The 14,034-nt window shown below is 36.6% G+C and overlaps 1 long non-coding RNA gene across 1 annotated transcript; it reads left to right on the forward strand.

Moving 5' to 3' along the window:
- The first annotated feature begins 3,626 nt into the window (after nt 1-3,626).
- On the forward strand, nt 3,627-7,930 carry LOC133068119 (uncharacterized). The gene is made up of 2 exons (XR_009695447.1): nt 3,627-5,080; nt 7,331-7,930. It is a non-coding gene; the product is annotated as an uncharacterized LOC133068119 (long non-coding RNA).
- The last annotated feature ends 6,104 nt before the right edge of the window (nt 7,931-14,034 follow it).

Consider the following 14,034-nt stretch of genomic DNA (forward strand, 5'->3'; position numbering starts at 1 on the left):
CTCCCCAGTCGAGCCTCTGATGACCCAGTGGATGCTTGGATTGCAACTTGGTGAGGCCTGAAAGCAGAGAGCTCAACCCAGTTCGCTTCTGACCTGCAGAAACTGTGAGGTGATGGATGCGTGTTGTGTGTAGCTGCTAAGTCTGTGGTGACTTGTTACACAACAACAGTGACCTCATACAGTCCCCTCATCTCTCATCTCTTCTGATTTTTCTTTCATGCTTCAGATAGCCTGGTTTTTCTCAATGAAAATGTTGGTAGTATTGAGGTTTCTCCTCTGCGTAAAATCTTGCAATAACTTCCCATGGTCTAAAAGATGAAGTCGACACTTGTCAAGTGTGTTAAGAATCTTTCTGACCTGGCACTCACCTCCCTTTTCCTGTCCTCCTCAGACTTCTCTTGTGCATCCTGTGTTTTTATAGTGGAAGCCACTGTGTACCAAACACTTTCACTTCCATGCCTTTGTATGTGTCCTGTTCCTCGGATTGCTTATCCTTTCCACCCCCTTGTAGGCAGTAGGATTATTTCCTGGTATTCCTGTGTCTTACTTCTGGGTGTATTGTGGGATGGCACTTCCCTTTTCCAATAAAGGTAGGTATGGCCATGTAACTTGTTTTGGCAAATGAAAACAGAGCAGAAGTGACAAATACCTCATAGATAGAGACTCGAAGAGCCATTGAATAATTTATGAAATCCCCTTTTCTTGCTGTAGTAATTAGTGGTGCTCCAGACAAAGGAGACTCTGTCTGTCTGGGTCCCAGAGTGAGGATATGTGAAGGGTCCCCAAGCCAAGCTGACAGGTTTGGGAGCAACTATAAATCTTTGTTGTTCTAAGCCACCAAGACTTGGGGATTTGGGGTTCCTGGAGGATAATTTATGTTATACTGAAGGATATGTCACTCCCTCTTGTTGAGATATACATCCTATAGACTCAGCTCAAATTCCTGACTTCTCTAGACAGTGAAAGATTTTCTTCTCTGTGTGCCAACAGATGTTAAACCTACCTCTTTATCTCTGTAGTATCTATCTCATAGATTGCTGTGAGGGTTACTTGAGTAAATAGATAAAGCACTTACTAACAATAGCTGGCACATTATAAGTCCTCAAAAAGGATTAGCTATTCTCATCACTGGGGCTTCCCAGGTGGCTCAGTGGTAAAGAATCTGCCTGCCATTGCAAGAGATGTGGTAGACGTGGGTTCCATCCCTGGGTCAGGAAGATCCCCTGGAGGAGGAAATGGCAACCGACTTCAGCATTCTTGCCTGGAAAATTCCATGGACAGAGGAGCCTGGCAGGACATAGTTTATGGTGTCACAAAGAATTGGATATGACTGAGCACACACACATGCATTCTAATTATTATAGCACCTCTCTTGTTGTATTGCAATCGTCTGTTAAATATTTGTCTGTTTAGACAATGCTTATTTGGAGCATTATTTGGAGAGCAAGGACTATGTTCTTTTTCATCATTGTATCATAGACACCTGGCCCAGTGCCTAGAACATAGAAGGTATTTACTACATATTTGCTAATAAATGTATATTTAATATATTCCAGAAATGCCAATTTCTAAGTTTTCCACGCAAAAATCCCCAATTTGTATTTTGTCACCATAATTTATAGTGTGTTTGAGAAAGTTATGCTTCTCATTATTTTCATAGCTGTTGAACAATGAGGGGCAGTTACTGGACTACATTTAAGATTTTAGTAGACTTAAAGTCAGCCTGTGACCTTTGACAAGTTGTTTAATCTTTTTAAACTTCTTTATCTTCAAGATGGATGCCTACCTACCTCATGTGATTGTTATAAGGAATTAACTAAGTGTGTGTGCTCAGTCATGTCTGAGTCTTTGCAACCCCACGTAGCCCGCTAGCCTCCTCTGTTCATGGGATTTTCCAGGCAAGAATACTGGAGCAGGCTGCCACTTCCTGCTCCAGGGGATCTTTCCGACCCAGGGATCAAATCTGTGTCCCTTGTGTCTCCTGCATTGGCAGGCAGATTATTTACCACTGCACCACCTGGGAAGCCCCATTAACTAAATAATTTTTTGTAAAATAGCACAGTACTTGGACAAAGGAAAAGAATGAATTTTTTAATGGTTGACTTACATATTGTGAAATGATTACTAAGTAAGTTTAATTAGCACCTGTCATCTCGTATAGATACAATAAAAAAAAAGAAGAAAAAAACTTTTTTCTTAATTATTTATAATTTGTTATTATTAGTTCTTATATTTACCTTTGGCTTTTCTTAGCTATCTTTAAGTGTCTGTTTGAAGAATTAGGAGTGTAATATGTCCCCCTTTATTTTTCATAGAAATGATATGACAATAATTTTGCCACATGCCTTGAGTTGCATACTCTCATTGTAAGTAACATGAAATAATATTGTGTATATTTAACTATTTGAATTAAAAACAATACCAGATGTTTCTGTTGTCATTGTGTGAGAAATTCACTCGTGTATTTAGCATTGTCAATATAATACAGTTCTACAAAGAACACTCAGCTTGTCCTAAGATGTTAGATGTGAAAAGCACATTTTACCTATCTTTTTTGCAGTATCACCATTACATTGTTTCTATCTCAAAGAACCAAATATTATCTGTATTAAATCTAGATGTACCATTTTTTACAGCTCCTTGCATCTTTAAAGGTAGCTGCCAAAAATACCAGAGAAGGAAATGGCAACCCACTCCAATATTCTTGCCTAGAGAATCCTGTGGATGGAGGAGCCTGGTGGGCTGCTGTCCATAGGGTCACACAGAGTTGGACACTACTGAAGCGACTTAGCATTCATGCATGTATTGGAGAAAGGAATGGCAACCCACTCCAGTATTCCTGCCTGGAGAATCCCAGGGACAGAGGAGCCTGGTGGGCTGCCATCTATGGGGTCACACAGAGTCAGACACGACTGAAGCGACTTAGCAGCAACAGCAGCAGCCAAAAATACTGTCAGTGGGTAATCTTTAAAACCTTCTAGAAACCCTGTTCAGTTCTTTTCAAATGAAATTGCAATCTAGTTAAAACTAAATATCCCTTTAGAAACAGAAGAGTGAAGAAGATTAAAAAAGAAAATGGTTTAAAATGTGACTCATTCTTCTGGTTTGAGGTTTTAAAGAGACATGCAAGGAAGAGCAAAATATAGATTTTTATTTCATGATGAGTAAAAAAAATTACCTTAGTGGGAAAGTGATACCATTTTGCATGAAATACTGCAATTTCTTGAAAGAGTAATCAAAAAACTTATTTGGATCATTGTTAGCAAAGTTCACACTAAGTTTCTTCAAAACATAGCTCCTAATGTTTCTCCGAGCTTTTCATAGATCTATAATGGTAGAATAAGGAAAATATTTGATTTTAGGAGATATTTCCTCTGCATCATAATGAAACTTCCAATTATCATCCCTTCACTATTTTAGCAAGATTTATATTACTGTAGATGAACTTTTAGTCCTTTTTTCTTTTATATACCATGTTCCAAAATTAATTACAATAGTCTGAAGTATAAATTGTTGTGAATGAGTGTTTGGAATTGATTTTTTTCTTATAAAATATTTTAAAAGTTAGAAGTAGCCTTAAGTGGTTGGACCAGTTTAAGATGTACTTTACTTTTAGAAGAAACTAAAGCACTTTGTTTCACCATCTATTATAGCTTTTCTTTGTCAGTTTCTTCTGTTGTAAAGAATACAGTTTGTTATTATCATAGTCAAAATGATAGAATGTATATTTGAAAAATAAGATTCTCTTAAATTCTTGACTCATAATTCTCCAAGCCAGGCTTCAACAGTACGTGAACCATGAATTTCCAGATGTTCAAGCTGGAGTTTGAAAAGGCAGAGGAACCTGAGATCAAATTGCCAACATCCGTTGGATCATTGAAAAAGCAATAGAGTTCCAGAAAAACATCTACTTTTGCTTTATTGACTATGCCAAAGCATTTGACTGTGGATCACAACAAGCAGTGGAAAATTCTTAAAGAGATGAGAATACTAGACCACCTGACCTGCCTCCTGAGAAACCTGTATGCAGGTCAAGAAGCAACAGTTAGAACTGGACATGGTACAGCAGACTGATTCCAAATTGGAAAAGGAACACATCAAAGCTGTATTTTGTCACCCTGCTTATTTAACTTATATGCAGAGTACATCATGAGAAATGCTGGACTGGATGAAGCATAAGCTGGAATCAAGATTGCCGGGACAAATATCAATAACCTCAGATATGCAGATGACACCACCCTTATGGCAGAAGGTGAAGAAGAACTAAAGAGCCTCTTGATGAAAGTGAAAGACGAGAGTACAAAAGTTGGCTTAAAACTCAACATTCAGAAAGCTAAAATCATGGCATCTGGTCCCATCACTTCATGGCAAATAGATGGGGAAACAATAGAAACAGTGACAGACTTTATTTTTTTGGACTCCAAAATCACTGCAGATGGTGACTGCAGCCATGAAATTAAAAGACACTTGCTCCTTGGAAGAAAAGTTATGACCAACCTCGACAGCATATTAAAAAGCAGAGAGAGACATTACTTTGCCAACAAAGGTCCATCTAGTTTAGGCTCTGGTTTTTCCAGTAGTCATGTATGGATGTGAGAGTTGTACTATAAAGAAAACTGAGTGCCGAAGAATTGATGCTTTTGAACTGTGGTGTTGGAGAAGACTCTTGAGAGTCCCTTGGACTGCAAGGAGATCCAACCAGTCCATCCTAAAAGGAATCAATCCTGAATACTCATTGGAAGGACTGATGTTGAAGCTGAAACTCCAATACTTTGGCCACCTGATGCAAAGAACTGACTCATTTGAAAAGACCCTGATGCTGGGAAAGTTTGAAGGTGGGAGGAGAAGGGGACGATAGAGGATGAGATGGTTGGATGGCATCATCGTCTCAATGGACATGGGTTTGAGTAGGTTCCAGGAGTTGGTGATGGACAGGGAAGCCTGGCATGCTGCAGTCCATGGGGTTACAAAGAGTTGGATATGACTGAGCGACTGAACTATAACTAACTATAAATTCTTGACTCAGATGACTTAGTGAATTACTGTTGGAGTTGTTATTTTCATACCAGGAAATTTCCAGGTTAGAAATTCCATATGCAGAATTGGCAATTCTATGTTTATTTGAATACACAATAATGGGATTACAGAGCCACTGTCAGCAATATTTTCTGGTGCCTTAAAGGTTGGCACTAAACACTTAAAAATCTGACTGTTAGTTAACAAGTAATGATGTAATTGGTTTGTGTTTCTAGCACTTATTGTACCCGTATGAACAACAAAATAAGAACAAAGGTAATTTCTTCTGGGATCCATTATTTACTTCCTTTCCTCTAAAGGTAAATGCTGCACTAGAAGAGTAATTTAGAAAAAACCCTTTTATGAACAGAACATGCCACATTTCAGCTTCTTAACTCATAACAGCATCTGCATTTCCAAAGGTATAATTTGTCAATCATGACAAAATCACCATATTGCCATCTAATATAGCAAAGAGGTAAACATCGTTGCCAGAGCCATCCTGTACATAGTGCAGGGTGTTCCATGTGCTGGGGTTTGGAAATCAGACAGACCTTGGCTTCTTGCCTAGTTTCTCCTTCTTGCTGTGTGAAACAGCCAAGTGACTCAGGGTCCTTTGGTCTTAGGTGTACAAATTTTAAAATGGTGATAAAAACATTTCAACCCTAGGGTGTGGCTCAGATGGTAAAGAATCTGGCTGCAGTGAGGGAGACCTGGGTTCGATCCTTGGGTCCTGAAGATCCCCTGGAGAAGGAAATGGCAACCCACTCCAGTATTTTTGCCTGGGAAATCCCATGGACAGAGGAGCCTGGTGGGCCCCAGTCCATGGGGTGGCAGAGAGTCCGACACGACTGGGTGACTGACACACACACAAAAGCATTTATCTCCCAAGGTTGCTGTGATGGTTAAATAAACCCTTGTAGAATATACTGTTTGGTACAGCATAAGTACTCAATCCCCTAGAGGAAGAAATGACAACCCACTCTAATATTCTTGCCTGGGAAATTCCGTGGACAGAGCAGCCTGGCGGGTTACGGTCCATGCGGTCGCAGAGTCGGACATGACTTAGCACACACACACGAGCACTTAATACTATTACTATTATTGTTACAAGTGTAGTATTTTATATTTTTATACTTTATACACTGCTTTCATATAAGGTCTCTCATTTGAGATAATTAGCTCCTGGATGACAACACAGCTTTTATCACAGAACTATGTACAAGCATCTAATAAGCATGATTGCTACTGGATTTGTTCAAATGAAAAAGCAGCATATTCCCCTTGCTTTGATGTAAGATCACAATTTATGAAAAGTAATATTTTTTACTCAAATTGTTCCTGACTTTAAACCATTTAAAGGTACAATTTCATTCATTTGTCCTTGTGAGGCTTTATTCCACAAACTGCCTATTACCCCACTTTATAAATGAGGAAGAGAAATGTGAAATAATTTTCCTAAGGTGAAAGGCCAATCAGCTCTATAACCAACCTTCATTTGATGATGAAATGTTTGAAATATGTTGTTATCTTCTCGTCTGGCTCTTGATAAATACTGAAATTTTCAAATCTAGTTGAGGAGCATCTGAATACACAGGAGTGAAAAGCAGGCTAAAAGAGAGTGGTGGTGTGAAGTTTTGGTAGCAACCCTGCCATCCAGTCTTGGCCATTTCTGCCTTTAATCTTCTCAGTAATCAGCAAGTGTTAAGTCCATTTTAAAACTACCCTGTAATCTTCAACCTTAAGAAAATGAAGAGAATTTTTTTTAATGAGAGTTCTTGCAAACACATTTCACCCAAACGTTGAGTTTTTTTCCTCTCTTGATCTGGATGGAGTTAAGTCCTTGCCAGAAGGAAGCAGAGTGGCATGACCAGTATGAACTGGACTCGGAATAACCTGGCAGACACCTTGCTTTAGGGAGTATTTCTAGCGGTGGATGACAGGTGTTGCAATTCTTTTATACCCAAACACGCTAGTGACAGTGGTGGCCAGTTTACTCAACAAACGTGTCTAGCTAACTGACAAATTTTGTGTTTTTCCTGGGGACAAAATGTTCTAAGAGTCTTATGGGAAAAGAGGGCAGACATGGAGACTTTATTATTTCATTCTGATTTATGCTTGTTGCTATTTATGAATGGCTTCCATTTAATTAGGTGTTTTTTAAATTTAAAACAGTGTTTGTGACTCTAATAACTCCCAAAGCACAAACTTGGGACATTAACTATTGTGGGGGGGTGGGTGTTCAAAAAGTCTTTCAATCACAAAGCTGTAATTGATTGTTTAGCACATGAAAGAATTATTTATTGTTTTACAGGATAATTATGGAAACATGAAAAAACAGCTTCCACTGCTAAGTAAAACCCAACTTCCGTTTTTCAGAATTACAAGTTTTATTGTAAAAAATTTTAACCCAATGAACATATTTGCTTTAGATCTATGAGTTAAGGTAAGTCAGAAGGGGGTCTTTTCATTTGGGTGTTTAACCAGGAAACTTATTTTGAAAAGGAAAAAATAAAACTAATTTTAAATTTCTTGTTTCTTTGCAGATAGTTTCCAAACCTGAAGGCACAAGGGAGGATGAAAGTAAATGGAAAGGGGCATTAAGGAGTCAGTGGTCATAGGAAAGAAAGCACACTGAACAGTGTCGTCAGTAAATCACTATAACCCCAGGACACTAACACCCTTGAAAAAAGCGCATGGCAAATAATGCTTTTATGGGTATACTTAGTAATTTTCTCCCATGAGAAAAATTAAAACCAAAGTGTTTCATGGAGTCATTCTGAGATAATCTTTGAAATATTATCAAAAAGGAACTGGTCTGTTTTATACTTCAGGGGGGAAAATGTTCACATTTTAGAATAGCATTCTGTGATTATTTTTAATGGGAAAATAAAATATAGGTGACTTCTCCAGGGATCAATATCCTCTTTTCTCCATTCTTGGTGTTTTGCAGGCTGATTAATTTGCAGAGGTTGAGTTTGATTGCCGCTGAAGTAGAAAGCATTATAGATTCTCTGTTATTCTTCAAGCCACTTGGCTAAAGTCTACGGTTCTGTCTCTATGTATTTATCTACCTTTCCACATGGCGCTTAGCACTGGAGCTTTGGGCCTCTCCTAAACATATTGTGAAAATCTATTGTCCTGAATTCTCAAGTCTTGCTGTGAATAGGTAACTACCCCCCCACCCCCACCCAAGATAGCTGTTCTGTGAGGTAAAGGTAAATGAGCCAGACAGAAACAGGTATTTATAAAACAGCTTTGTGTGTCTATAAAGAATGTATCCAGCTAAATTTTGAAAGCAAAAAGGGGAGGCTCTGAAGGTCATAAAATTTATATAAATCATAAAGCAATTAAAGAAATAATGACTGAAATAAAACTTGTTCAACATCTAATGTGTGGTATTTTTACATGGTTGAATGGAAGAATTCAGTATTTTCTTTTTTTTTTTTTCAGAATTCAGTATTTTCAACACTCATGGTATACTGTTTTGGTTATGGTTATTGGCTATTAATCAATCCTGGATAAATATTTTTTTTCAGTTTCTAATGAACAGGTAATTGAGTAAACTATATCATTAATCTTTAAATCACCTCTTTTCAAATGTTTGAAACATTTGAAACAAAGCATAAACAAAGCAAAAAGCAATGTTTTTTGATAGGTCAATTCTTTAATCAAATATTTCTCTGTATTTCAAATATTTCAGCATTAAACAATGGGATTATTGTAAATTGTTTGACATTAAGTATAGATATTCTCAAAGTTGCATAAAAACGTGTGTTGGAAAAAAACTAGGTAACATTTGTATAGCTAGCTCCAAAGGTTAATTTGGTTTAAATACAAACTGAGTCAGGTATTATAAAAGCCTTTCAATATATTTGATCTATTTTTTGGGAATATGATGATAAGTTATTGTACAGCTTGTTAGAGTGACTGTCAGAATACATTAAAAATACAAACTACATAAAGTCATGCCCTTTAGAAGGAAAACTCAGGCATAAGTTAAATGTATTTCTCATGCAGATAGAGATTTATGCTTTAATAATTATGGTGATGTTTAAATAATGAAAAATGGAAAGTTCTTCAATTTTGGTAGTTGTTGAAAATGTTAATTCATTATATTTTCTGAAACATATAAAGAAAGCATTAAATACTTTAATATAGAGTCTACACATAAAATAATCTGAATTCTTTCCCAGAAGCAAATCTAGAATCAAATTGGTGAATCAGCCACTGCAAACAGCTACTTAAGAAATCTGCTCCCAATTAACCTTATAGACAAATGAAAAACCATCTTCTAAAAACAGACACATTTATTTCTGTAAATATGTAAATTCCTCAGCATTTCTACAATGTTGAAATAAACTGTTTTCAATCTGTATTTATAGATTAGAGTTGGGAGCAATTTCTCTATCCTTTCCAAACAGCCTTGACTGCCTACTCTGAGTTCAAAACTGCCTTAAAATGTGTAATTTTTTGTATACAAAAGGCATTCTAAAATTGTATTATGCAGTTATTGTGCTAAAAGAATGACCCTTGCAATGCTTTGTTTACTGAATGTCAAATTTTCATTTGTATTACAGCTGTGTACCACAGCAGTTTCGGTTTTGTATGAAGGGCAACTAATGCACAAACAGTCAAACCACAGAGCAGTAATTAGTCTGGAAAAGATCAAAGTGTGCTCTTCTAAATCCAGCCAATTTGCTCTGGGTGTGCAAAACCAATAGTCTTTCTTTTGCTAAGGTCTCTTATTAATTTTTGCTTTCGTTTGCTGCAGAGCAGCTGCTTTACTGTCAATCCAACATCCTGCTTAAAAAAAAATCCATTTTGATGCCACAAATGCAATTTCAATGGGTTTAGGAATAATAACCAGCTTTTTTTTTCCTATCCCACTTCTAGGAGATAGAAACTTGAAAGTTTTCAGCATCTGTAAAGTGAAAGAAAGCAACAGAAGGCATAGCACTGTTTGGATTTGTTGCTCTAGAAAAAGCTGTAGATGAATGATCTGTAAATATTTCTGCTTTTAGTGCTTTTAACTAGCTCTGTTCTTATCTGCTGCTTGCCTCTCCTTTTAGTATGAGTTTTTCTTATCCTTTTTATAGTCACATTATGGTTTTTTAATGGAGATGTTGAATGATCCAAATTATTAACTAAATTGATGATGGCAGGAAGAAAAATTAATTGAATGGTTTACATCTCTTGGAAAGCAAACACTAAAATCAGGAGTATCACTTGCTGTTTTCTTGATGTAATTATTATTATTTTTGACTGAGTATGGAAGTGGTCATTGCAAATGATAAATAAACTTTATTAGAGGAGGTGATTCAAACTTGTAAAGATGAAAAAGTACAATATCATCACTTAAAAAATGAAATATAATCCTGGAGAATATACTTTACGTGTAGTGTATGCATTTCTCCCCTTCTCCATTTCTGTCATTTTGCTTATAATAGTCTCTCTGGCAGAAAGTAGGGAGAAAAAAGCTGATCAGTTTATTGATTCCTATTAATATGGCAGCTTTTCTGTAATTGTTACCTTAAACTCTGCTCAAATATTTTATTTCATCTCTCTCTCTCTATATATATATATACATATATATATAATATATTTCTTAGTAAATTTCTTTACCCAAGCAATGGATAGTAACATGTATTAGTTGAGTAAGTCTGTTTTTATGTGTTTACTGTCTCAACAATTTTCCTGACCTCACAACACTTAAACAAACCACTTAAATTTTATTCTGAGTTATAGTCCACTCCAAATATATGCCAACTATTTGTTTTAGTGTCAATATAACCAGACAGTGAAATACAGCACCCCCAAACCAAAAAGTGTAATGATACAGAGAACTTGCATAATGAAAAGAAGCATAATAATTCAATCTCATTTACAATAATTGATTCACAAACAAATGTGTCATATCCATGAAATGAACAGATAGGTTTATTCTGAAAGTATTTTCAACCGAACAAAAATTTAGTGCTTTTGAAAAATAACAAAATGATCATACAGAGAAGTTATCTCTTTCTTCACACAGTATGTACAAATCAGGCACTAACTACTGATTTTACTCTGAACTAAACATGACATATTAAATTAACTTCAGCTTCAGAGCCCTTATCCTTTTATTATAATATTTGGTGTCTTATTAAAATTTGTCATTACCCAGGTGACTCAATGGTAAAGAATCCTCCTGCCAACGCAGGAGATGCAGGAGACATGGGTTCAATCCCTGGGTCAGGAAGATCCCCTGGAGGAAGAAATGTCATCCCACTCCAGCATTCTTGCCTGGAGAATTCCATGTACAGAGGAACCTGGTGGGATACAGTCCATGGAGTCGCAAAGAGTCAGACATGACTCAGCGGCTGGGCATGCATGCACGCTATAGTCCTTATGATGCATTCCATTCTTTTTCCACTCATCATTTTTGGAGGGGCCAACTCTGAGGATAATATGTGATAGGAATACATCTATGCTAGACATGAATTAAATATATTTAACCTATGTTTACAGCTGCTATTATAGTGTCTTTACCTGAATCTCTTAAAAGACAAATTGAAACATGACATTAGGCAGATAAAGTAGTCTCAGGGAATGTGTACAAAATCTGGGCTGAGATTTTTTTGTTGTTGAGGTTTGATTGGTACACAGCATTGTATGTTTTAGGTTTACAACATAATGATTTGATATTTGTATATACTGTGAATTGATCACAATAATAAGTCTGTTTGACATTCATCACCATACATAATTACAGAATTTTTTTTCTTGTGATAAGAACTTTTAAGATCTATTCTTTTAGCAACTTTCACATACGCAGTACAATATGGACTGAGATTTTTTTTTTTAAAGATACTGAGGAGAAAGAGGTTCTAGAAAATTTAACAGACTTTCTTCCCAGAAAAAGAAGAAAAGCTAATTTATAAACTGTAAATTGGTAGTCACTATCAATTTGTACTAAATTGTCAAGAGAGTGGTTTGTGAATTCTTACAAAAGTAATTGCCATTGGCCAATGTAGTAAGGCAAGACAAAGATGTAAAAAATGTTAAGGACAAAAAAGAAAGACACAGAAAACTTAAAACAACCAGCAGAGTATTAAAACAAATGGAAGAGTTCAATGAGGTGCTGGATAGCAGACCAACGATAACAACAACAAAAACATCAACAGAGTTCTTTTATATTTGCACTGGTCAGTTAAAAAATAATGGAAATTGTGCCTTTCATTATAGCAACAAAACTTGAAATATCTAGAAAGTGATCTAACAAAATGTAGAAAATACTTGTAGAAAAATATTAAAATTCTATGAAAAGGCCCAAAGAAACTTTTGTCTAATATGACCACAGCTTTTATTTATTCATTTATTTTTAATTATTTGGTCATGTTGCATGGCATCTTGGTTCCCTGGTCAGGGATCAAACCTGGGCCCATGGCAGTGAAAGCACCGGGTCCTCATCACTGGACCACCAGGGAAGCCCTGATCATAGCTTTTAGAAAAGAGTTTGAGACATGGTAGACACTGAAGAAATATTTGTTGAATTAATGAATGAATCTGAATAAATGAAGAGCTACATCATTGTAATCAGCGGGAAAGTAAAGGTTGTAGAGCCCTTAATTCTTTCTTTTTCCAGTGCGGTTCCAATATGGTAGAGGGAAGCTTTAAGGAGAATAAGTGGGATTGGAAATGTGGTATAAGGGAGAGTAACAGCAACAAGGGGCTTCCCTGGTGACACAGTGGTAAAGAACCTGCGTAGTAATGAGGAGACGTGGATTTGACCCCTGGGTGGGGAAGATCCCCTGGAGAAGGAAATGACAACCCACTCCACTATTCTTGCCTGGGAAATTCCATGGATGGAGGAGCCTAGTGGGCTACAGTCCATGGGGTTACAAAGAGTCAGACACAACTTAGTGACTAAGCATGCACACAACAGCATCAACAACATAAATTAAAATAGCAGCTGGGCAGATACTGATGATAATAGGATACCATGAACCAATCAACTCAGTAACAGGTGCCTGAGAGCCAGGAGGAGCAAAATGAAATAATACAATTTTCAATTAACAGAAGCTAGCAAGTGGTGAAATAAAATTGGAGACTCTGTCTGATGGGCTTGATAGTTGTCACTATCCAAACGGCACTTGATGAGTCAGTTGATGGATTGTCTTGAACAAAATGAAATAGGATAAGCACAAGGGGGAAGCCTTGTTCTTAAGTCCAAAGACTCAATGACAAAAACACAGTATAAGAGAAATGCCTTAACGATACCACATGTAAAAAATTTAAGAGTTTAGTTAATTTTAAGCTCAGTTTGAATTAACAGGATGAAACAACTGACCCTTCTCCTTCCCCAAATAAAGCAAAACAATCATTTTTAGGCCACATTAATCAAGAAATAAAGTGTAATCATATAAGCTGAAACTCTTAACTCTGTAAGCCCAGCCTTCTGATATCAATACTTACCTCTTATAGCAATTCAGATTCAACAGATATATGAGCTTTCTCTCCTAAATCTGCTGTTCTCTTGATATTTCTTGTCTGGGAGGGCCTGTCTTCATAAGTACTCCACTACCAGTGAAATTACTTTTGCCCTTAACGATGGAGTCAAGTCATCCTTATTTCAGATCTTTTCCTTATCCCCACATACACTTGGTTTTCCGTGTTTTGTTTTTTTTATGTTAGCCATTGTTCATCTCTCTCTCCCTTGCTATCATGTTGTTTTAGGCCTAACTACTCTGTTCAGTTGTGGACAAAGTCATGTCCAGCTCTTTTGTGACCTCATGGACTGTAGCCTGCCAGGCTCCTCTGTTCTCTATCCTACTCAACTCTCAGTTTCCTAGCTTGTCAGTCTCCAAACTTGCATGACTAGCTACACAATTTCTAGGGTATGCATTCTTAAAGCGCAAATATGATCTTATTTCTCAACTGTAAACACTTCCATAGGTTTTCATTCTTGCTTCTCATTACCTGTGCTCTATCCATAACAGTATTTGGAGCATTCATATCCAATATAAGTATAAATGT

Source organism: Dama dama, chromosome 13 (assembly GCF_033118175.1).
Source record: "Dama dama isolate Ldn47 chromosome 13, ASM3311817v1, whole genome shotgun sequence".
NCBI classification, from domain to species: domain Eukaryota; kingdom Metazoa; phylum Chordata; class Mammalia; order Artiodactyla; family Cervidae; genus Dama; species Dama dama.